The following is a 25947-nucleotide window of genomic DNA, read 5'->3' on the forward strand; positions in this document are numbered from 1 at the left end:
AGCAGGTACACAAGTTAGTGGTGGAGCAGCCTTGTTTATACATTTTATTTAGCTATACTGTAGGAATTATTCATAAAGATATCAAAGGTAGATTGATCTTTATTTCTGTCTCTGTTTGTGACTCTACTTCAATACTTATGCTATGACTCATATTACTGTTTTTTTTGTCACCAAGATCAAACTAAAGATGTCTCAGGGAGACAGCTAGACTGGTAATTTAGTTGGAGAATGGAATGTAGCTCTAATCGCATTGAGTTAGACAGAACAGGAACAAGAATTCCTAAATATTATAAAGATGTCAGTGCACTGTTGCAGGTCTGTGGAACTATTCATCCTTCTAATCCCTTGAGAATTATGCATAATAGAAGGAAGCATTATACATTTAAAGCACCATGATGTGCTGTTGTTTTACAGTTATTCATTTATTAATTTAACATTTATTTACCGGGAAAGTCCAACTTGGAACAAAGCCAATTTTTAGTGGAGGCCCAGGAAGAAATGCTCAGATGCATGTCTTTGAAAAGTGGGAGGAAACGAGCACCCGGAGGAGACCCACACGAATGTAGGGAGGTGTTTTCCTTGCTTTTGGATCCTTTTTGTCTCATGTTGTAAAAGTTAAACTGTACCATTAAGATTGACTGATTATGTCCTATTACACAGAACTTTCAATCTTTCTTGACCAGACAAGAATGAAGCCTGGGGCATCTTTCTCATCATTAAGCACGAGAAGTTTAAAGAAAAATCAAATAGCACAATAACAGATTTTTGTGCCATCACTGATGCCTCTTATACTTTGCCAGAATCTACATGGCTTGCTAATCCTTAAATAATGTCTTAGGTAGATTGGCATCTACCAGATTTAAGAAATGTCATACTGAAATTTAGATTCTTCTAGTACATTTCCTGGAAACACACAACAAACTGGACCAAGATTTATCCGGATATTTCCAATAAATTTTTGAGTATTTAGTTGAGAAATAAAAAAGTTGAAAAGTAAGGTGTACAAGACAGTGGTGCGACCAGTACTAATGTATGGTACAGAAACCTGGGCAGTAAAGGCAGAGCAGTTGAAGAAGCTAGAGGTGATGGAAATGAAGTGCCTGAGAAAGGTGATAAGATGCATACTGTGGGGCAGATGAAATGAGGACATAAGAGCAGAAGCCAAAGTAGCTCTAGTTGCAGAAAAGATTAAAGAGAACAGATTATGGTGGTTTGGGCACATTTGTAGAAAAGCAGAAGACAATTTGGTGAGGAATATTTGGGACAGACAGGAAGAAGGTAAGAGGAAATGAGGATATCCAGCAAAGAGGTGGATGGTTTGTGTGAAAGAAGATCTGCGACAGTCAGGCATGAGTGTTGAAGAAAGCAGGAGTGTAGCACTGAATTGAGAAAGTTGGCAACAGTTAACACGATACCCCGACTTTATGTAAAAAAAAATGGGAAAAGGGGGCTAATGATGATGATGAGTTGAGAAATAAAAGACTCCCCATGTTAAATCTCAGGAATTCAATGAACAGATGAAAAATGAGACAGTGAGTACCGGCTATTTCGAACTAACCAAGGCATTTGACATAGTTCCCCACTCAGATAATATAGAGAAACTCTCCCATTTGGGAATTAGCCCCCACATTACCAGATGGGTAGCCAAATGGCTCACCAACAGGACACATACTGTCAATGTGGGTGATTTCACCTCTAGCAAAAGACCAGTCACCAGTGACATACCACAGGGTTCTGCACTGGGCCCCTTACTGTTCAGAATTTATTTCTCAGAAGTCCAGGCAAACTTGGATGGCTTGTTGCTGACCAAGTTCACTGACCATTGCAAATTGGGAGCAATCACTGAGTCCCTAAACAATGTTAATATACTGCAGACAGGGTTAACGCAGACAAATGATTGGTGCCAAAGCCATGGATTAAAGCTAAATGGAAAAAAATGCATTGTTATTCCCTTTGGGAAAGCTGACATCCCTGCTAATTACATTATAGACAGCACCCCTCTAAGTGTAAACCCAGTGGTATGTGATCTGGATACTCAGGTTGATAGCAATCTGAACTTGGACCTTCACATATCCACAGTAGTAAGGAAATCCTTCTATGTGGCACATCTTAAAAGTAAAGGCTTTATATCTAGATCTAGGGATATTATAATTACATTATACTCTGCCATCATCAGATCAATAATTGAGTACAGTGGTCCCTTTTGCATGCATTTCGCCAGACACCTGCAACAATTGGGAAGACCACAGATGTTTCTCATCAAGAATTACAAGGCACACAAAGCAAGTCTTACGTGGAGAGACTGAAATCCCTATCACTGTTATTCTGTTTCCTACAGGTTGCTAAGGGGTGACCTATGCCTGGGTTACAGGACAGCATCTAACCCAGCCCTGATAGAAATGCGACACATTCATAAATCAAACTGCATGAGGGTCACTCACTCCAGGGATCTTAATCTAGCATGAACAGATCATGCTGGAGAGATAGATACATATACCAGAGACTTCCACTTCTCTAGAGTAAGCTTCTATTTCACATGAAACAGAGTACCTACCGGACCCTCTTCAAATGCAGCCTAGATCAATGGATGAGTGACCACAAATTCACTCCTGGGGTGGCACCCATGTCCCTCCTGGACAGAGGAAGTAAGTATTAACTACCATAGACCCTTACCTCTGCAAACATCACTCACCTAACCACTGACAACAGGGGCAACTTGGGATAAATATGGCTAGGCTTGTAAGGGCTCTAGTACCATTAGCCTAGTAACCTTCTAAGAACCTATGTACCTATGAATATCAATGGCATTTTTCGGCTTCAAAGATGTACCACTCACAGTGAAAACATCAATGGCAATTTTCTTCACCATCATCAAAGGTTTCTGCTAATGCCTTGTAATAGTTTTTAAGTCTCCTAGTATTGGAATATTAATATGCATATGGATGTGTTGCATATCTTCATAATTGTTAGCAAACAACTAGCAATATTTCCAGTGCATTATTCAATACATAGATGGTAACAATGTTTTTCTGTCTCTATGTATGGCAGTTCACATCATGACATGTAGCTCTATTTATGGAAATATGAATATATATATATATATATATATATATATATATATATATATATATATTTAAAAAGATGCAAACATATTAATACCTGTAATGCAGGAAATCCCAGATTAAGAATCTTAATGCCATTTTGCTACATACAAGTTGCCTTTTCTTGTGCTTAATATTATTATTTGGTAAGCTACTTAGTTAAAGACGATAGCCCCAAAAAATATATGGATGTCAAAAGGAGCTATAGGTATTAAATGGGCACATACAAAAAAAATGTTTTATAGGTGTGAGTGAGTTAAGATTTGCTGCAGAAAATGTACAAAATATCAGCTGGCAGATCACAATTACTCCACTAATTAATTGCCCCACTAATGTACCTGAAGCTAAAATTTGCTCTATTACTTTTGCACCTGAACCTATGGTGGCTAATAATGAGACAGGAGATGAGCAAAAACATACCTGTTGTTAATATTCAACTGAGAACTTTTTTCCAGTTAGAGAAGTTTTAACTGAAGAATATATTGCAGCATTTGCTGTATTAGTTGAAACTAATGATTTGTCTCATGAAGACATGCAAGAAATTAGAAATCTAGTCAGATTTCCTGTGCTGCATGACACTGTTTAATTATATATGACTTACTTTGGTTCTTTGATTTTGGCAATAGTAAAGGGGAATAGTATACTAAGTGAGGTATATTTTAGTTATAGTATACAAGATGAAATATATTGATGTAGATGATATTTTATTTTAATATTTACATCCTCATTATGATGCAGACATTAAGCAAATGGAGAATCTGTGGGTTTGAGATTTCCATATGATCTTAAGGGGAAGAATGATGTTCAGGAATGCTTACAGTTATCTCCAAATTATCAGGTGCATCTAAGCTTAATGTTTTAAATGTTAGATCAGGTGAATGAATGCCTTTGAAGATATGTGAGAGGTGTAAGTGGTAACAAAATATATTAGAACTGTTAATATGCGTGCTCCTAATGACCGACAAGGAAAGACAGCAGTTTTAGGGATCTAATTCTGTTGTCGAAAACTCAGACTGGACTAATTTTGGGCTGATATTCCAGTTGTTATTTTGAAATGAAAGACATTTAGGGTGGCCTTTAGTGCCCAAATGAGCAAACATGTTTTTTTTTTTGTATTTTTAAGAATGGTTTAGAGTTTATATATGATGGGAATTGTAAGCATTGGTTGCTTCAGTTATAGTGTGACTACTGCATATAAAACCATTTGTAATTCCTGCTCATCTTAGTGGGTTACCTTAAAGCAAAAATGTACATGTTACTTAATAAAGAACATAGAGTTTTTTGTTATAAATGGCTGTGTCATTCGGAGATGGCTTATCCAATTTAAATACTATTTTACAGGTAGTGGAAAGGTCAAAGCAAAAATAAATACAAAAAAATTTTGGAGAATTGCAGGCTACTAAACATCTGCATTAAAAAGATACTTAGAAAGTTGATATTTACTGCAAAATAAAAAGAAGTTTCTTTCTAATTTTTTTTACTTGTAAGGATTGCAAACATCATTTACATATGCACAGTTTGTTGAATTAACTGGACTAAATGGGTCAGTAACATGCAACTCTGAGAGGCTAATTATTAAAAAAAACATATTTAAAATAGGAGTCTGTGGGGTTCCTATTAAATCAGCGAATGCTTAAAATAGCGAACGCTGTTTAATTGACCCTGTTTACTCGAAATGGTGAAATCCCGAAAGCACGGAACAACAATTTTTTTCCCAGGGAAAAAAAAATCACCAGGCCGTTTTCGGGACTTTGCCATTTCGTTCACTGTGGTACGATCTTGGAATTGGTATATTTAAGTAAGGGAGGGGGGCGAAGCCCCCCAATATATGTTGTGTTTTTTTTTTGTTTGTTTTTTTAAGGAACAGCAATTTTTTCCCTGGGAAAAAAAATCACTGTTCCGTGTGTTCGGCATTTTGATATTTTGACATATTAGGGTCAATTATACAGCGTTCGCTATGTTAAGCATTCGCTGATATAATATAGACTCGAATCTGTGTTGTAGGGATGCTTTCTCTAGTACAATCTACTGGATTTTGGTAATGGAGACTTTTCTGTAAGCTCTAACAGGAAAAGAGAATAGATGAAATACATGTATATGTAGAATCAGTAAGATGGGCAGTGCTCCAGTATGTAATAGCATGGATTATATTTTTATTGAAGACTGGATAATAAAGATGTTAGTCATGGCCATTAAAGATCATTACATGCAGATGTAAAAAAAAAGAAGCATGCATATGTTTTATTATCATGGAATTCTACATAATGCAGTCCTGTCAGCAGAATATTAACTATTTACTTATTTTTCTGTTTCTCTAACATAGAATGCCCTCATACAGACACACATCCTAATGTGATCTTATTTTCTTGGTAAGCTGCTTTTTGCCCACAATGCATTATGAGGGCATGGTACATGACATTACCATGTCCTAGTCTTTCCTATAAAATCACAGTTTCAAACACTTAGAATGAAAATAGTGAGAGATACTGTCAAGTCTGATAATGCTCAGCAAAAATGCCTATGACTGATTTAGAATGAATCTAACATATTTGCTCCCTGCATATGTATGCCACATCTGTAAAGAGTTTATACAAAAGGGTAAAGATGAGTTAACATTTTTTAAAAATGATATTTTTTTAGTTTTAGAACAGTTCTGTTTTGAGAAACTCAGCTAATTATGAAGTTGCAGTAAGTGGTTTTTAGATTTCTTTATCTTCAGACTATAAAAGGCTCAAAAGGTTTATGGTCTCAGTGAAGGGTAAGGATGAAACTGTTTATGACATTGGATCTGTACCATTTGACTGAATGCTCATTTGACTAAATAAGAATTCAGTGTGCACAACTGACTGAAAACTAATTTGGCTGAATCAGAATTGGTAGAAAACATTTTACATGTCAAATATACTGTAACAAAACTTTTTTGTTGGGGTTAAATCCCCTGTACCCCAATTTTGGGGGTTTGCCCACTCAGTCCTCTTATTTCTCTTGACAAACTCTGCAGTTGCACAACCATGAAGGGAAAAAAATAACAGCAGCAACAACAAAAAACTGCAGTGAATCCGTCTTGGTGCATAAACACAAACTTCTACCAAAATAGAGGTATAACATAATGGTGGCCATTGCCAATCCATGCATATTCTTCTAGAGTCACTTTCCTAATAACTCCTATGATCAGAAATGACATCATCACCTACTCTATAGACTGCTATAGTTTTCTATTAATTGTGATTATATCAAATGAGTTGTCAGTCAAATATGGTTGTCCAATTGTGAGTCAGTTAAATGAGCATTCATTCAAATGACATAGCATCATGACACTACACAGAGCTATGAATGTTTAGCTTAAATAATGTTATGACTTTAGTAGATGTGAAATAAAAAAAAGAACCATGGGGGTCCTGTTACATGCATACATTACAAATGCAATAGCAGAAAAGATGCAAAAGTATGGGAGATAAATTCCTAAGTAAAGTGTCAAGAAATTTTATTTACCCCCCTCCCCCCAAACATGTTCACTGAAGATGCTGATTAGTTTTAAAAAAATGTATAGTCAAACAATTTGCTAAATCATGCTTTTTTAACATTAGTTAGTAAAGGAATCATTCTGGGGAGAGAAAAACACATTTCAGGAGAAGGCAATTGTGTGTTTAGGGCATTGTTGTCCTTTAATGAATAATATAAACATGGATGTAATGATGTCATGCAAGTTCATTATAATATTTTAAAATGCCTTTGGAAAAAGGTGATAAGGTCTGTTGTGATAAATGGAAATCAATTTATTTGCTCATTAGTGATCATGAAATATTCATTATTTACTTCAAAACAGAATAAGTACTTTCAGAGAGAACTTGCTGAAATGTGAGATGGGAGGTGTGGCTAAATCAAGAGATATAGTCATATATTTATGTATTATTAAAGAATGTATTCATGATATTGTTGCAGGTAGCATCAGGGATTTTTGGTATTGTTACATATTAAAAAGGCTTATGATTGTTTAGACCATATGAAAATATTTACAGCCTAAGTTGCAAGTGGTAGCCATATATAACAGTGACATGAAATTTTGATATACATTCTAATTCTGGTATATTTCTCATTGGTATGGAACCACGTGTATATAAAAGTAATGAACAGAGGGTGGAGCCTAGATGGCCAACTGAAAGCAGGTAAACTTTACACTTCTACAAAACTAATTAGACAGGAAAAATGTTATTAATAACAGACTAGTCTTCAAGCCTATACATTTTGGTGGTTTACTTTTGAAAATTTCCTGTCAAAATACCTGGAGATAATTTTCAGCTGTGAATATGAACAGCTCAAAGCAATCTCACTTTGACTCAGCCTTGACTAAAGAACTGCAGCTTGTCACTTCATCTGTACAAGAGCTGTCCTGAAAAATAGATGGCTTTCAACAAAATTTGGAAAACAAACTGAGGTATTTAAGGAACTCCTCCAATAACAACAAAACAAAGTATGAGATATTGAAATTGCACTGAGTGATGTTGATGATAGATTTAAGGAAGAAGAATAAACAGACTTTCTCCTGGATGTAGAATATACTGGATGATTTAGAAAATCGTGAAAGATGATATAACATCAGACTCTTCAGTTTATCTGAAAAAAATGGAGACAATATCATTTCCTTTTTAAACATTTGGATTCCTGAAATCTAGGACTTACAGGAGGGGTTTTTCTATGACATAGAAAGAGCCCAAAGTGCTACAGTAAAACCAACACCAGCATCATCCTCATCTCCACCTAGATCAATTGCTATAAAGTTTCTTTCATATTTAGACAAAGAACTTGCACTAAAAAAACTGCATGGAGGAAAGCCTCTTTGGACTTTAAACAAGGTCAAATCAGGTTTGACAGTGACTATTCCACCATAGGTTTAGAGATGAGAAAGAAATACTGGCCACTTATTAAATTTTTAAAGCAGAATAATATCAAAACTCAAATAAAAAGAGTCAAAATACACTGCTCAAATGAAACAAGAATTTTCAACAATCTGGATGAACTGTCTTCTTTCATAATAAACAACAACAGAATTACCATCCCAGAAGATATGGACTGGTCATCCCCTTTATTAAAGAGATACTCAGAAAAAAACTAGTTGGACAGAAGTAAAAAATAAGAAAGAAAAAATTGATTCTACAACAGTTTCCAGTAACAAATTCCTGAAGGCATTTACTTCCAAATGACTCATGTTTTCTTCAAATATTAATACCTCTTTTTCCACCAAAGTCATGTAAAGCAACATATACCAATCTAAATGATGCCTCCTTTTTTCACTTTATTTCAGTTCAATGTCACTGGAAAACAATCAGCCCATATTAGCAAACAATGGCAGTGCATTCATCTGTCTTATTTACAGGTAACTTCATTATTTTTCTTTTGCTCTACATGTCTGTTAAGCTAAACAGCTTTGATATTAATCAGCAGCGTTTTGGGAAGGAGGGGAGAAGGATCTCTCTAAAGTTATATGCATTATTAACTAAGATATTTTAGTCAAAAGAATCATAACAACTTTCTGACATGACAAAATGTTATATATATATATATATATATATATATATATATATATATATATATATATATATATATATATATATATATATATATGTATTAAAATCAGTGTTTGAATGGTTTGTTTTACTTATTTTGGCAAAATGGTTTTGGGACTGTTAATTGGATACAATGAGATGTTTTTTACATGAAATACCAACTAAAAAATGGCAGTGAAGCTCTGCGACATTTTGTTTACATTATTTGTGGTAGTAAAGCTTGTACATCATTTTTCTTAGTAAAATTCCATTTCTCAGTTTGAAATGAAGATTTTCCTACCTTGAGATGCCTTGAGAGACATTTTTTCATGCTGTATCATTCCTGAAATCTGTGAGGTTTCCTGGATGTCCCTTTTTAATGTAACACACATGTAGTAAAGGGGACTATTTCTGTGATACCCCACTAGTACTAATAAGCCATTTTTGCTGCGCTTTAACTGAAAACATTCGAAACAACCAGTGAATAATATTTAATTGTTCTGTGCAGTGGTGCAGCGGTTAACACTGTCATCTTGTCTTATAGGCTCTGTCTTAGTTGGACTTTCCAGGTTAATAAATGTTAATGAAATAAAATAAAATAATAACAATGTTTATCTGAATGAATGAAGTTCTGCCTGTCATGTATGCAAGTGAGCATACTTTGTTAGAGGTTTGGTGTACTACTGACCATTTTTTTATTAAAATAAATATATTAAATACGTGGTGGTTTTGTTTAGGAATGGTTCTTCCATTTCCCCTAGTTCTTTTAGAAGCACTTGTCACTAGTTATCAACACAGTTAGAAGAAAATTATTTGATTTTATAGATCTGGCATTTTATATATAAAAACTGGCATTTTACATATGACTCTCACAATGATGCACATGGAATACTGTGCAAAACTATTGTTTTTTACTACCTTTTATAGTTAACACTAGTCAAAGTGAGATTTATACCCAATTGCCAGAATTAACTGCTGCATGTAATACTGAACTAACACGTGCTTTCAATCTAGTATTCATGCTATCAAACATAATACATCATAGTCAAGTTAATATCTGTACATATCTTGATAGATGTCATTTTATAATGACCTTACCTATTTTTTTTTAATTTTCCCTTATTGTTCTGATATAACTAAGAACCAAAGTTTGCATTACCCACAAATTAAGTTTAAAAGTTGTGATACTTGTATACAGAAATTCAATCACCTGTCCTATTAATACAGTCTGCTCCCCCCCTTTTTTTTCTTCCTTTTACCTTGCTATTGTATTTACTTTCATTAATTATTAATCAACAACTATTTAATAGATAAACTCTACTAGAGTGTAAATCATGTTAACGAATGCTTAATACTTGCATATTTTATATATATAAAAAATGGTTTACCTTCATTATGTTGAAAGTGATTTGTGCAATCACACTATTGTGTGACTTTAAATCACAAAATTCAACCAGATTTAACCATTTTTGAACTGCAGCACAACAGTGAAAGTTAGGAGACATTTCCAAATGTCAACAAACATCATTATGCAGGGGGGCTTGCACCCCCCCCCACCGCTACTTTAATATACAAACTCTGAGATCGCACTACAGTGACGGAAAGGGTGCATTTCCCGATCCCTGCTATAGTGCGATTTGTACCTGGAATGTCGAATTCAAATGAGCGTAAGTGACAATGTGCATTCACTCATTAGAATCTGTAACATTTGCAGGTGACATTTCCCAAAACTTAAAGTTGTACTTTTGCACTTTGGTGCATCGTAAAACTTTCAACATAATAACATAATAAAGGTAAACCTATGTGTATATAAATATTAAACAATGACTATAAAATCTTCATGTCCATTTTTGCTTACAGAATGAAAGTCCCATTATCCCATATTATTAATGATGATCAAATAAGTTTTATTTACAAGAGACACACCCATGATAATATTAAAATAATTCTGTCATTGAATTTTTAAACAGAGAAAACAAATAAGTTCTACTGGTTAGCTTAGACATCGAAAAGGCTTTTGATTCTGTCAACTGGGACTATCTCTTCAGTATTTTGGAATTATTTGAATTCCCCCTTCCATTATCTCTATTCTGAAAAATATATAGAAGAACAACCTAGACTATGTCAAACAAGGTCCTTTTTCATCATAGTTTATTACATAACTAAATGCACTAAGCAAGGCTGCCCCTTATCGTCCATCTTATTTAATCTTATTATTGAAATGTTTGCCGCTCTCGTGTGAAATAACCCAAAGATCATATATATTGACATTTATAATCACTACAATTCTAAGGTGATGTTCATTGCTGATGACATTCTTCTTACTTTACCTAATTCAACAACTGCCTTACAAGAATTGGACGCTATAATGAACATCTTTCAGGGGAATCTCTGGTCTTCACTTTAATAAACTGAAATCTCAACAAACATTACTAAATGGAAAAAATACACTCAGTCCTTCAATCAATGTATCATTGGTAAACAGACTAGCTCCTTTGATTATTTAGGTATAGTATTATGTAGCTTCATAGAAGATACGAATCCAATTATAAAAATATAAATTTGAAAAATTATTATTGTCTAAAATGGAACAATATATTTATTTCTTTTGAGGTAGGTTACAGTTAATTAAGATGACTCTCTTGCCAAAAATTCTATATATAGCTCAGGCTTTTAAAATTTTTTTCCTGGAAATCAGTTTATTAAAGACTTAAATTATTGCTAAATTTCTTATGGTACCCTAAGAGAAACAGAATTCCATATTGTCATCATATTAGACCATGGGATCTAGATAGGATAACATTTCCTGATATTAAAACTTACATCAGAGCATCAATATTCAAGGTTATTAGAAATTGGGTTGATCCAAATTATAATTCCAACTGGAAATCCCTTCACATTACTATGTTATCAAATGAAAACAATTTCTTAACCAAACTTCCTTTAAACAACCATACTAATAAATTCTGGTATTTCCTTTTTTTATATTGTCCAATACAATATAGCCAAACCAACAAAGTAAAATTCCTTGAATTTTTTTCAGTAACTTCAGAAAAATTGTCAATTCTAATGTTGATATAAAAACCTAGTTTGAATTATTAATTCCTTTCAAAATTACAATATTTTTTTCTGATAATCTACACTTATATATACTTAGCATTTGGGAATCTAAAAATTTTACCTGCTGGCAACACTGTAGAAAAGGTCATAAAAGTTTAGATACTCAATATCTCTTAAACGAATATGACTTATTACCCCAAGACTGGTTACTCTTACAAAGTATTCTAATCCACTCACAAGACTTCTGTAGGGTACACAAAACTCATCTTATCAAAGTAGATCTATGTTAACAACCTATCTATATGAATTTCTGGTTCTACTTTACATGATCAAACATTCAACTGTTCGACTTTCATATGGCCGAGATCATATGATCGAACATTTAAATGTTCGAACATGTAAAAAAATAAACAAAACAAGCAACAAAAAAATAAACATTGCTATCAGAGGGTCAAGCTCCCTGCACCCCCCTGCTATTTAAATATACCAACTCCGAGATCACAGTACATTACATATATTGATAACATCTTATCTAAGTTATATAATATCCTGATAAACTATAAGTCCTGTGTGATTTAAAAATACTGTAAACACATCACTAAGAGTCACTCTCCTAACTTTTTCATAGAATATAAAATTTTGTCCAGTGTTGCATTCACATCTTGGACTCAATATTGGAGTATTTTTACATGAAAATTCCTTCATAGAGCTTTCTTAACTCCTGATAGAACAGCTAAATAAAGAAATTCTCAAAATATCATTTGCTGGAGATGTGTGGTGTCTCCAGGGAAGATTAGCTACCCATTTTTTTTATGAATGCCCTAAATTACAAACATTTCTTGAAAGATATAGATGATGTCTTTAAAATCTTATTTTCAGGTTCATTTTCACTGAGTAAATCTCTTGTTTTCTTTAACATAAATGAAGATCATGCTTTGAACATAGGCAATTCATATCTACTATGGACAGCATTAGCAGTTGCTAGGATGTGTATCACCAGAAAATGGAATTCTAACATCTCCCCAACTATAGAAGATTTCTTGTCTTTTGTGAATGAAATGGCACTTAAAGAAACCAGTATCAAAGAGACCAGAATTTACCCAAAGAACCTCACTAACAACCCTTGGAGAAAGGGTTTGTCACTCATTGAGATACTTCAAATGGACTCAAACTCTTCCTGAAATTTCTCATACTAATGCAACTTTTCATACTTGTTACTATTAATGTATAATTCATCATTTCAGGCCTTTGTCTATATTGTAAATATATGATTTTATTTTTTTCTTTGCTTTGCTTATATACTAATAGGTTTTTGTTTTAAAATATGTACACCATTGTCATTTATTTATAAAATAAAAATGTTATTACCAAAAAAAAAGGTATTGAACAGGAATAACATTTCTACCATGCATCATTTGCTTGTTGAATTGACTAGTTGGCCAGGGGAAAGAAAAAGACTATTCTCCACAATGCTCTTTAATTCACTACTTACTCTCCTTCTACCATTTCTAGCCTATTTTACTTCATACCAAAATAGCTCACTCTCTTCATATTAAAATAAAAAAAAATCATTTACCTACCCTTAATTTGTAAACCACATACTTCATTACCAAAGCAATATAAATTTCCCTGCAATCTACATATAACTTATATACCATAATATTACTCCTCAATCCGCACTTACATACAGATCATTACAACAAATATACTTCAGATTTCTGGAGATATCCACCCTAATCCTCAACACAACAATATTTTAGCACATTCTTCCAATTCAAAATCCATCTACAACTTTTCTACCACCAATACCCACTCATCACATACAACCCTTTCCATGTTCAGTATCAACACCCATAACATATGCAATAAAAACACAGAATTCCATACTTGAGAAGCATCACACTCATATCAAAGCTGTCACCAAAACATGGCTACAGCCACATATTAAAGACAATGCTTTCCTCACTCCTGGTTGCTACAGCATTTGTTGTGCAGAAAACATGATGGTGTAGCATTACAATACTCAACCAACCTTATTGTTATGCCATATCCTCACAAGGTACCTTCTTTCCCTAATGCAAAAATCTTATTCAGTCATTTAACCCTTAAACAAAATAAATCCCTATGCATAGTTCCCCCTTATATTCCTCCCAAAAATAACCCCCTCCATAACTGAAGATATTCTGTCCTGGCTCACTTCTAATATCACCCAATAAATCCTTACACTAGGAGATTTTAGTGATGACTGATATCCTACTAATCATAACTTCCCTGCTACTACAATCACCTTATTTGCTTTACCCAGCTAAATAAATATCCCACTAGATATCAAAAAAGAACCAGCAAATACACCACTCTTAGCATTTTAACCAAAATCCAGGACAAAATTATCACATCAGGTACTCTCCCAGACACATTAATTGACCATCACCCAACATTTGTAATTTGTGAATTGAACTACATAGACAATGTATAAATATTAATCAAGTTAGAACTGTAAAGAACTTTGACACTTTCCCCAGAATAATGTGGTTGGTCATCACTTACATATCTTTCACTGTATCAGATTATAGTCAGTTTCATCTGCACTTTCTCCCATTTTTTTAGTTCACTTGAGCCTCTTAGAACAATTAGGAATAGATCTAACCCTGCACCTTGGCTAAAATCAGAAACAAAACAACTATTGCAGCAGGCAGATAAAACTTAGAAAACAGGGCACACACAAACACAATCCTCATATCCATCTTACAGTCAACTACGTATACAACCTCTCTTAAAAAATATCTTAGCTGACGAAAGGAACTAGAATTCCTTTCTCTAAGATTCATATAACTCCCACCTAAAGTCCTTCTGGTCATCTGTGAACAACTTTTTAAAAACAGGAAAATGCTCTCAGCCCAACCCCTTTCCCAATCTCGCCAACTATGAAATAACAAATACAGTCAACTCTCAATTCATACACACAGTAATTACACTAATACAGCATTTAAGTGAAACTTCTCCTTTCTTACCTCAGGCTTAATCAAATCCTGTATATTTTCCTTTACATCCACTATCAACTAAAAGTAAAGAAAACTCATTAGAAATTTAAAACCAACCACTCTAGCCTCTGACTATATGCCACTTAATTACCCAAGGTAATTTAGCACTCTCACATCCCATTTCTATACTCATCCATCATTGCATATCTGAAGCCACTGCACTATAGAAACAATCCTTTCTTCTGTCTTTGCATAAAGGTGACATTACCATAGAAATGCCAATTTTCAATCTTGATGCTATTCTCTTATTTCTGTGAAAAATACTACAAAGTTGTATCTATAATCAGGTTCTCCAATTTCTTCAGTCAAACAATTTCCTCTCAAATACCCTCCATGGCTTTTGTCCCAATCATAGCACCAGCACAGCCCTAATATCCCTCTGTAATACTATTCACAGGAGAGAGCGAGAGAGACAGAAATGAAAACAAACTCAGATAAGCAATCTTCCTCGAACTTTCCAAAGCTTTTGATACTGCTTCCCTTCAAAAATTACTACATTCTCCTCACTCACTAGGTTCTGCCATCTCTTCACTCACCTGGTTCACCTGCTACTTCAGCAGCCACTCACAAGCAGTCAAATGGCACTTAGTCTTTTCTATGTGCTTACCAGCAACGACTGGCATACCAGAGGGTTCTGTTCTTGGACCTTTATTATTTAACATTTTCATTAATAATCTTGCTTCTGCTTCACATCATACAACATTAATTCAATACACAGACAATATTACTTTAATTTGTTTATCATTTTCCCTACTCTCACTAAAAACAATCACTCAAGAATCATTCACCTCTGTAGAGACCTATCTCACTCATAGTTGCTAAACATAAAAACTAAAATAGTGGTCTTTTGTCTTATATCCTGAACAGACAAAACTCCAACTTTGCTATCTTCTCCTCTCAAGATGTGCAACTTAAATAATCTCACACACCAAACTAACAGGATCATCGTAGATGATCAACTTAAGTTTGGCAAACATATTCAACACTGAGAAACACTTGTTATAAATTAGGCTTCCTTTGCCAAGCTTCTAACTTTCTTGTTGCACAATCACACAAAACAACTGCTGCATCTTATGTCTCACCAAGAGTACTCTATGTCCCATCTATCCTTACAAACATTAACTTAACATCAATCCAGAAACTAGAACAATGCTATGACAACATTGCCAAATTTGCTACCAAATTGCCCAATCAGTGCCTACTACTTACAAAAACACAAAACAACCAAACTGGCTTAAAGTTGCAGAAATGTATATACTGCACATATTCATATTTGCTATGTTATAGAAGGATAGGAACTATATAACAAAGAGCAGTAAAGAAAATTAAGCATATGTATGTGTCATCTCTTACCCAGAATGATGCCAGAATACAAACTGAAAATGATTGACTTTAACAATTGGCTTAGTTTCTAGTGTCATTTCAGGGGGATACAATACCTGATAGCCTGAGAAGATATGATTGACAGACCGTGATGCTTTGCCAGAGATGGCCTGCATCTGCCTCACCTGGGCTTCAGGATTCTGGCAAAGGCTCTTGCCTCCCATATAGTGCCTTTTTATTGAAAAGTGATGAGGTTAAAACTACCAACATAAAAATTTCAATAAAACACAAATTGAAGGTCATGCTGCTAAACGCTAGGAGTCTAAACATGAAACTGCACTAATTGCAAGCATTCCTAACCCTGGAAAATGCTGACATCTGTGTAGTCACAGAAACCTGGTTCAAAGCTGTGGAGATCACCCCAGCCTTACCTGGTTACTCATCCTATCATACATTCAGACCCCAAACTGTGGATAGTAAAGCCAAAGGAGGTGGAGTTTAAAAGTATATTAAAGACATACATACCTCCAGGCTGGTCAAACAGTATGATGCACAGGAGACACTCCAGGTGCAGTTAACTACTGATAGGACCCATATACAAATCATAGCTAGCTACCACTCCCCAAATCTGATGCCCAAACTCCCTATCTAGACCTCTTTGAATCTATCAAAATTCAACCCTTTACACTGATCCTGGGTGACTTTAACTACCCAAACATAGACTGGAAGAACTACTCTTGCTAGAACACAAATGTCCACAGATTCCTCAATTTTTGTCAATGCAAATGCTTTGAAACAGCTAGTTGAGACCCCCACAAGAGGTGATAATATCTTGGACTTGGTATTAACCAACATGAGTAACCACTGCAGCATCCCTGCAGTATCATCCTCCCTTGCAAGATCCGACCATAAAGTGGTCACATTCGAAGTCACCATCTCCCCTGACCCCCCTCTAGCTAGGATCAATCAAAAAACCAGCCCCAAAGCTGATTAAAGCATCCTGAGGGATGGTATAAACAGCTTCACAGACCCTCCCCCTCTCTAGGAACTGGCACCAGTATCCAACACTATATCAAATTACTATACGAACATTTATATAGATGCATGGAATCAGGAATACCTGACAGGACTAAATCATCCTCCGCAAGGAAGAGTAAACCTGTGTGGTGGAAATCTGCAATAAATAAACTCTGTAACAAAAGAAAAAAATTGTTGTCCAGGACCAAGAAGGAGCAGGTGCTCAATTGGAAGCAATTTCTTCATAGCCTAAATAAGCAAATAAGAGCTCTAGTGAAATCCTCCAAAGCAAACTTCGAGTCCAAATTGGTCACATCTTCCAGAGACAATCATAAGGCCTTCTTCACATACGTCTGTAATGTCAAAGGTAGCATCCAGATCTGCTCAGAACTGATGGTCAAGGACACCACATATACAAATGCCGTAGATATAGCAAACTTGCTGGCTGACAGATTCAGCACAAATTTCACCCCTCTATCCCTTCCATCAGTAAATCAGGACATTCCCAGTACCTACCTCCTTCCCCTTATATCTAGGGATCGTATCATCACTGCTTTCTCAAAGGCAAAACATACAGCCTCCATCCGACCTGATAACATCCCAGACTGCATCCTACATGAACTCAGGCAGGAACTTACAGCAGCATTAGGGGTCCTATTCAATCAAAGTCTGAGTACCAGTTTTGTCCCATCTGAGTGGAGGACAGCCACTGTCACCCCTTCACACAAAGGTGGATTCTCCACTGATCTGGAAAATTATAGACACATCAGCCTAACTAGCCTGATCAGCAAGGCCATGGAATGGATTATCATGGACCTCAGTAACAAGGACATTGGCAACCTCCAAACACTCGATCCCACATAGTTTGGCTTCGTCAAGGGGAGGTCATGTCTGTTAAATCTGGTCAACTTTTTTGAGACAGTCACCAAAACCATGGATGAAGGGAAGACAGTGCACACCACCTACCTTGACCTGGCCAAAGCCATCGACACTATTCTCTACTCGGGCATAATAGATAAACTCTCTCAACTAGACATCAATTCATATGTTACAAGATGCTAGCCAACTGGCTCACTGATAGAACCCACCTAGTCAAAATAGGGGAAGCCACCTCAAGCAGTAGATCCGTATCAAGTGGGGTACCCCAGAGTTCGGTCTTGGGGCCTCTGTTATTTAGGATATATTTTTCTGAGGTACAGGCCAAAACCAGTGGGCTATGGCTGACCAAGTTTGCAGATGACTGCAAGTTGGGAGCTATCATAAATTTCCCTAGTGATGTGGACATCCTTCAAGAGGGTCTCATCCAAACAAATGACTGATGCCAGAAACATGGCCTCAAGCTGAATACAAAAAAATGCATCATCATTCCCTTTGGAGAGAGAGATGTCCCCACAAATTATCACATTAATAACAAAGTTCTAAGCATGCAGTCAGTTGTGAAGGCTTTGGGCATCCAGATTGATAGCAGCCTGACCTTTGACCACCATGTTGCTTCCATTGTATGGAAAGCTTTCTACATGGCCCACCTCATAAGTAAGGGTATCTCTTCCAGGGACAAGGAGGTCATAACATCCCTGTATTCTTCCCTTATAAGGCCCATTATTGAGTACAACACGCCATTCAGCATGTACCTCACAAAGCACATACAGCAGCTGGAGAGACCACAGAAGTTCCTCACCAGGAGAACCCATGGCCTCAAAAATCTACTATACACAAACAGGCTAAAAGCCCTATCCCTCAACACTATTTCATACAGACTCCTCTGTCTGGTATACAAGGCGATCTCGGACCCAGCATTGATGGGACTGCTGCAAATCTGCAAGTCAAGCTCCACTCGATTAACCCACACATGCCACCTCAACCTGGTCTGTGACATCAATAGGACTTGCTGGCAGGATAAATTTGTGTCCCAGAGACTCCCCCATCTATGGAACAGACTCCTCTGCACATAAAGCAGATTACCTCTTTACCCCTTTTTAAGCGCAATCTAGATAACTGGATGGGAAATAGAAAATACATCCCTGGGATTCCACCTGTGTCCCTGCTGGACAGGGGTGTTGGGTGCTGATTTGCCTATGCATGGGCTAAACTCTCGGCTAGGCTTATAAGGACCTCAGGGCCAATAGCGTAGTACCTTCCTATGATCCTATGTAGAATGCCAAATGGAGATAGACTCATAGAATCATAGACAATACAAGGCAACTGGTCCCAGTAGCCTTTATGCCATACCAGTACTCAGTACCCACCCTTAGACCACACTTCCCTTTTCAAGGAGCAACAGGACAGTCATACCAGACCTGTATTTGTGGATACCTGTCCACTTGTTTTCTTTTTGAAGGAAGAAAGTTTGTTGCATTGCTTAATTTGGAGTGGAAGTTTGTTCCAGAAAAGGGGTAAGTACTGCATTTTATTTATTTATTTATTTAGATTTGTTAACTGGGTAGGTAGGCTGGTCCAAAGACCCTTTTCAGCTGCAGCCTGAGCCCAGAAGGCAAAACAAATAATTATGCAAATCAGAGCATATACTTTTCCAGTTATCTGAAACCATTACTTCAGAATTATATAATCTGAAATAATGTTTTACATTCATAAAACAGGGAAAAGTTGCTGCAGCAATAAAATACAAAATACAGTAAAAATGTTGTACAGTCAATCATGCATATAAAGTTGAGACAGTGAAGAAGAGAAAACTCCTAGCCATTATCAGTAGAACACATGCTGTGTCAGTGAGTATCTGCTCAGAAATGGTTGTTCGAAAATGTGAGAGAGTTTTTTGCTTCTAATATCAAAAGGAAGATTGTTACATATGGTGGGTTCTACCTGAAAACATCCTTTCACCAAAAGTTTTTTAACAGGTGTTCTATGCAGTAAGATTGACCAGGCTGAGAATTTCTAAGTGAGTGGTTGGGTTGACTGATGTGAAACAGTCTTTTTAGAAGGGGAATGGATCCTTCATGTAGAACTTCAAATATTAGAGATCTAAGTAAGACGGTTGAGGTTTGAGTTATTTGGAGCCAGTTTACTTTCTGTAGAAGACAGCAATGAGTACAGTTGCATGCTAATAGGGCATGCAAGTTTTCTTACAGAGGTCTGAAGACATTTTGCATTGTAGGAGGAAAGGGGGGAAAGTAAGGAAAAGACAAATTCCAATTCTGGAAAGAGAGCATTTTTAGCAGTGGCCATCTTAGCTGCAGGTGTTACGTAGATGATAGAATTTATAACAAAGATTTAACTGAGATAATACTTCATGTGTAATGAGATTTGCTTGTATAGAGAAGATAAGAGAGTAGTCCAAATTTATTCCTAAGTATTTATATTCTGTGACTGTTGGTATGTTGTTGTTTTGTGGATCTGTTATTGTGATTGTTGGATAATAAGAGAGTTTATGTGGGGAGGAGACTAGCACAACATTTTTTATAGTTAATTAACAGTTTATTCATATTAGGCCAAAGACAGATTTTGCTGATGGAGTCCTGTAACTTTGTTTGGAAGGTACAAGGGCATTTATTTGCTTGGAGAAGGAGGATATTGCCTGCATATAGAAGCATGTTTAAGAAGGGAAGGTCATCTGGAAGGTTATTAATGAATAAAGAGAATAGAAGAGGGCCTAGTACAGAGCCTCATGGGAAACCTGTATTCAGTATCCCATTTTAAAGATATATGATTGTTTGCATGAACCTGAAAAGTACTGTTCTACAAGTAGCTTTGGACACATTTTATAGTATTGGACCTAAAATTAAGTTTGTAAAGTTTGTAAAGTTTGTTAAGAAGAAGATTGTGATTAAATGTTTTGAAGGCTGTAGTCATATCTGCAAATATACTACCGGTAACAAGACATTCCTTCTTTCATGATGCAATAGATAGAACTTGTGGCACTGAGTAGAGCAGTGGTACTGCTAAGTGCATTACAGAAACCATGTCACTTGTCAGATAGGAGACCATAATTATTTATATTTTGGAATAGTTCTTTGCAAAGAATCTTTTCAAAGATTTTTGTTCATGGTGTGGAGTAGAGATGGAGCACCAGTCGTTGTGGGATTTGGGGAAGGATGACTTAGGGAGCAGGATTATGACTGAATGTTTTAAGGAGAGGGTAGGTCATATATGCAGATAAGGGTTTGGCAACATAATTTGCAGCTTTTCATAGAAAAATAAGATTTTGGCAAATTTAGAGAAGGGTTGTTTCAGGACAGAAACAAAGTTCTTAGCTTATTTTACAGTATTTTTCCTAAAGTAGAAAGAAGCTGAAAACTCAGCTAAGGGGTAGAGTGGACTTTGAATATGGTCATTAATTGAATTGTGAGGGTTTGATTGTTAATTTTAATTGAGTTATTGATGTCCTGGATGGACATTAGAAGGAAATTTAAGTCTTCTGCTTGGTTTTTGCTGTCGTTATCACTATTGTAAAAGCAACAAACTAGTATTATTATTGATATGACCAGTGATGTGTTTGATCTCTTTCCAGAATTAGTTGGGATTACATATAGCTGCCATGGAGGAAGGTGGATTTAGCAGTGTTAGCTTAACATCTAATTGGTTTTGCTTCCATAGGATCCAGGCATTGTCTCTTTCTTTCACAGGTTTCTTAATGTCTTGTGAAAACTATGGATACATTTGTCTCTCAAAATGTCTATGCTTACATGGGAAGAGGGAGTCCTAAATTGTGGACAGAATAAAGCATGTTAATTCTGAGGTAAGATCTTTAATAATGGATATGGGGGACAAGTTGAAAAGACTAAGTTGTTGTTGGAGAGAGAAATTAATTGGTGGTCTGGGAATGGCCTACTAATAATAATTTGAGATGGGGGGGCATTTTCAGTCTTAAAGGATCAAATAGAAAGGTGACCAGTGAGTAAGTCTAGTCTGGTAGGATGATTTACCAATTGTTCTAGATTGAATTGGTGGAGTGCTTTGTCTAGGTGTTTAGCTTCATTGTCTCAGGTCTCCACATTAAAGTCCCCCAGACAAATGCTATTTTTATTGCAGCGTCTGGAAAATATTTCAGAGGGTTTTCAAAATAATGTAAATAGAGGAGGGGGTAGAAAGTACATAGCTGGTATGCTGAGTATAATTATTTATATCAATGTCCGTCTTTACCAAATTTATGTTTTTTTTTTTCATTTGTTTGGTTTGATATAAGACAGATATTAAGAGTGGAATTGTTCTGACTACTAGTAAAACACCTCTCTCAACTGTATTGCATGATCTATTACTACATAGAGTAGTGTAGTGTGATTGTATACAGGTGGATGGGCAGCTGCAATCCATTAGTCATATTTCTGTGATGTCTAAAATATGTGGGTTTTCATTAGTTATCACTACTTTGGCACTGGTCTGTTTGTTGTTAACAGTATGCCTCCAGTTTTAGGTCTTCATAGCTGGCTATAGTGTTGTTGTTTTCTAACTGTAACTAGTTGGGTATGGCAGAATGTTGCTGGACATCAGCAGAGAGGTAGGGTCTTGGTTTGATTGAATGTGTCCTGATCTAAGTAATTAATATTTTAGATAATTTTGCCAATTTTGAATGGCCTTTTTTAGGATGCCAGAGGTTTCTAGATTTCTGCAGTCTGTACACACCTGAGCCACCTTATTTTTAGAGATATAATTTACATGTTTCATATAGTGAGGTAAAAAACTGGAATCTGTACATCAAAGTGATGTGTATATGAATACAGGGGGAAGAATGAGAGTTGTTTACTGGGAACTGGTCTATGATATATTGTGCTAAAGCTAGAGAGAGATAAGCTAAAAAAAGACGTAAGGAAGAGATACACTGCAAAAACTCAGCTCTCAAAAACAAGTCAAAAATAGAAAATTATGCAAATATTACTTAAAATAAGCAAAATTATCTGCCAACAGAACAGGAAAATTTCACTTGCCAAGACGAGTAAATATTTCTAGCCTTCAAACACACCATGGGCATCTTAAAACTAGTGCGTTTAGACTTAAAACAAGTAAATTTGTTTAGTAAAAAGAAAACAAATTAAGATTTAAGATTTATTTTCTGAATATGTAGGAAGGTTTGCTTTAATTTAGAAAGGCTAGCACTTGTCTTGAAACATTTTTAGGAATTATATCTTAAAAACATTGCAACCAGACTAAAACCAATTATTGTTTAGATGCAAAACAAAAGATAAGCCTTTTTGTCTAAAACTGTAGGAAATTTTTCTTGAATTTAACATTCAGTGCTGGTTTAAATGGCTTAAAATGAGACAAAATACCCTGGAATTGGCAGACAAAGGTATACTATACTACAAATTGACTCACTGCTTGAATAATTCTTTATCCAGAAGCATGCATGCAAGAACAACATGCAAAAACAAGTCCATTGCTCACTGTGATAATGAGAATGTCAGCATATGCAATATATCAAATGTAGTGACCTTATGAATAGACAAGCAGCAAAGTAAATCAATACCCTGCCAAACAAAGATGAAATCAAATTTGAAGTTTGTTATGTCTTGCACTACAAGGGACACAATCACGAATGGGACGTTTATGTCTTGCACTACAAGGGGCACAATCATGACTGGGAATGAAGAGGTCATGTCACAGTCATGGATGGCATCTGACAGTACTTCAGTTTGCAGCAGAAAGAGAGATGAGTTGCAATACACTTAGGATATGTAAAGTGAAAGGTGTAATAACATGCCATGGGATACATCACCCTTTCATAAATGTCCTCTTTTGGGAAGGTCATCAAAGGCATGGTTCCAATGGCTAGTAAGCAGTTGGTTTCACAGACAGGGCTGAAGAATGGCCTTGTTTAAAGAAAGGTGTTGGGATCTTCTTTACACTGACCAAAACAAGGGAAAAATTACCACAAAAACAATTAATTATAATTTATGCTGAAGTAATACATAAAATGATCAATATTTCACAAATTTCTTACCTCAAGGATGTGAAGCATAGCCTCACTTGCATATAACTTCTTGGGTGGAGGCACAGGTGAAGGGAACATGTCTGGTAAAGCCTTTATCAAGGCAATTAAGTACTTTACTGTTAAAAACAAAAACAGGCATCTGATTTACTGTAGCCATTTGTTTTCAAAACCACAGCTTAGTTCAGATTTTTTGTATACATGCAATGCCATGATACAGGAAATTTTACAGTTTGATATAATGCCAGTAAAAGTAATGAAATTCAATACCATTTTCTATACTCAACAAAGTGTATCTAAATCAAAGTGTATTTACATTAGAGTTTTGTTTGCATGCAATAAAGTCTTTTCAGTGATAAAAAACACATTAAGACCTATGCAGAGTTTAATTTTTTGATAGGTTTGAGGTAATTATCGTGTGGTGGTAGTCCACTCTCAATAGTCAAAACTGAACTGGAAGTGCATGTTGTAGAGTAGATACCATAAAAAAATGAATTGAAATACATGATCAAATCGATACTTTCCATAAGTTTGATAACCCTATAGTAGGAGGTACTTATTATCCATACTCAGAATGTTACCTACAGTATGACGGTATAAGCTGAAGTTTGCAGAAGCAAACAAGAACATGGAAACAAATAAGAGCTAATAATTACCTTTGTCCAGCAACAATAGCTTCATAAGCTTTCTGAATACTGCATAAAACTGTGCCTTCTCAGAAAAGGTCCCCCAGCAGGTCTGCAGATCAGTTAAACAGGAGTTCCCTTGATCAAGGATCCATTGGAGCTCATCCATAAGCTGACATACACACACAACCATTGAGGGAGAGAGTGCAATGTCAAACATATATGAAAGTTACAGCTGGGTAAGTAAGGATTAGACAGAAAAGATCAAAAGTGTTAATATTTTTGTGGGTATTCAAAAATAACAGAGCAAGAATAGTTCTGGAGGCTCCTTGTTTTCCATTTCTGTTGCAAAAGCATGGAATACCATCCCCATAGACATTAGGACCACTGAAAACAAAAATAATTTCAAAAAACTCCTCTGGTCCCATTTTCATAGTTCTTGGTTATGTAATTGTTCTGACCCTGGGTAGTGTCATTTAATTAGACCATATCCTACCTTAACCTTCTATGAAAGCTTGTAACAACTCCTTTCTATACTCTTAATCAATGTATGCTTACTGTACTAGCCACTGATGAATGTAACAAAAATGACTGAACAAAATGCCCTTTCAACTGTATTGTTTATTGTAACACTGTACTTTATTAGCTTTTGACTCTGTACTGTACTTTATTAACATGTGTATTAAATTTACTGCATTTGCTGTACTAATCTTTGTGGAGCTTTTCTCCCTGGGCCTCCTCTGAAAATGGGATCCATGTCCAGTCAGACTTTCCCAGTAAACAAATGTAAAAATAAATAAATAATAAATGTATTCTGCATTCATTATTGTGACTCAGCTGATATTGTTACACTGTATCTCATTTAGAATTTGGTTACATATATGTCTACTTAAAATGAACACATTTCTTATATGATCCAGTTCCCTGAAGCATGGATATGCTTGAAGAATCTTGGTAGGTTTGTCCTGCTCTTTAGTAACATCATAGTAAATTAAGGCATATCTTGCTTGGAGTTCAAGGTCCAGGAGCTGTGAAACATCATTCTTGTTGGCTCTGACCTTGCTTTTGTACATCTGTAGAGTTTTATAATGTCTTGCCTGTTTCTTTAGACTATGTATAATTGCAATTAACACATACTGTGAAATGTAATGTTTTCTTTGTAGAAGTTGCATTTAAATAAAAACACTATATTTCAGTTTGTGTTCTTACCATCCAACTGGCCAAACTCTGGAGTGCTACATTGTGGTGATCTCTCTATCACAGAGGTGGTAAAGTCATTAGTCTCATCAGTGGACATCTCCTGGCTGTTTTGAAAACTAAGGTGTCATGGTCTCTTTCCTGCTCCCTGCTTCTTTT

This window comes from Protopterus annectens, chromosome 1.part0, assembly GCF_019279795.1.
Source record: "Protopterus annectens isolate FY-2018-M chromosome 1.part0, PAN1.0, whole genome shotgun sequence".
Taxonomy (NCBI): Eukaryota; Metazoa; Chordata; order Ceratodontiformes; family Protopteridae; genus Protopterus; species Protopterus annectens.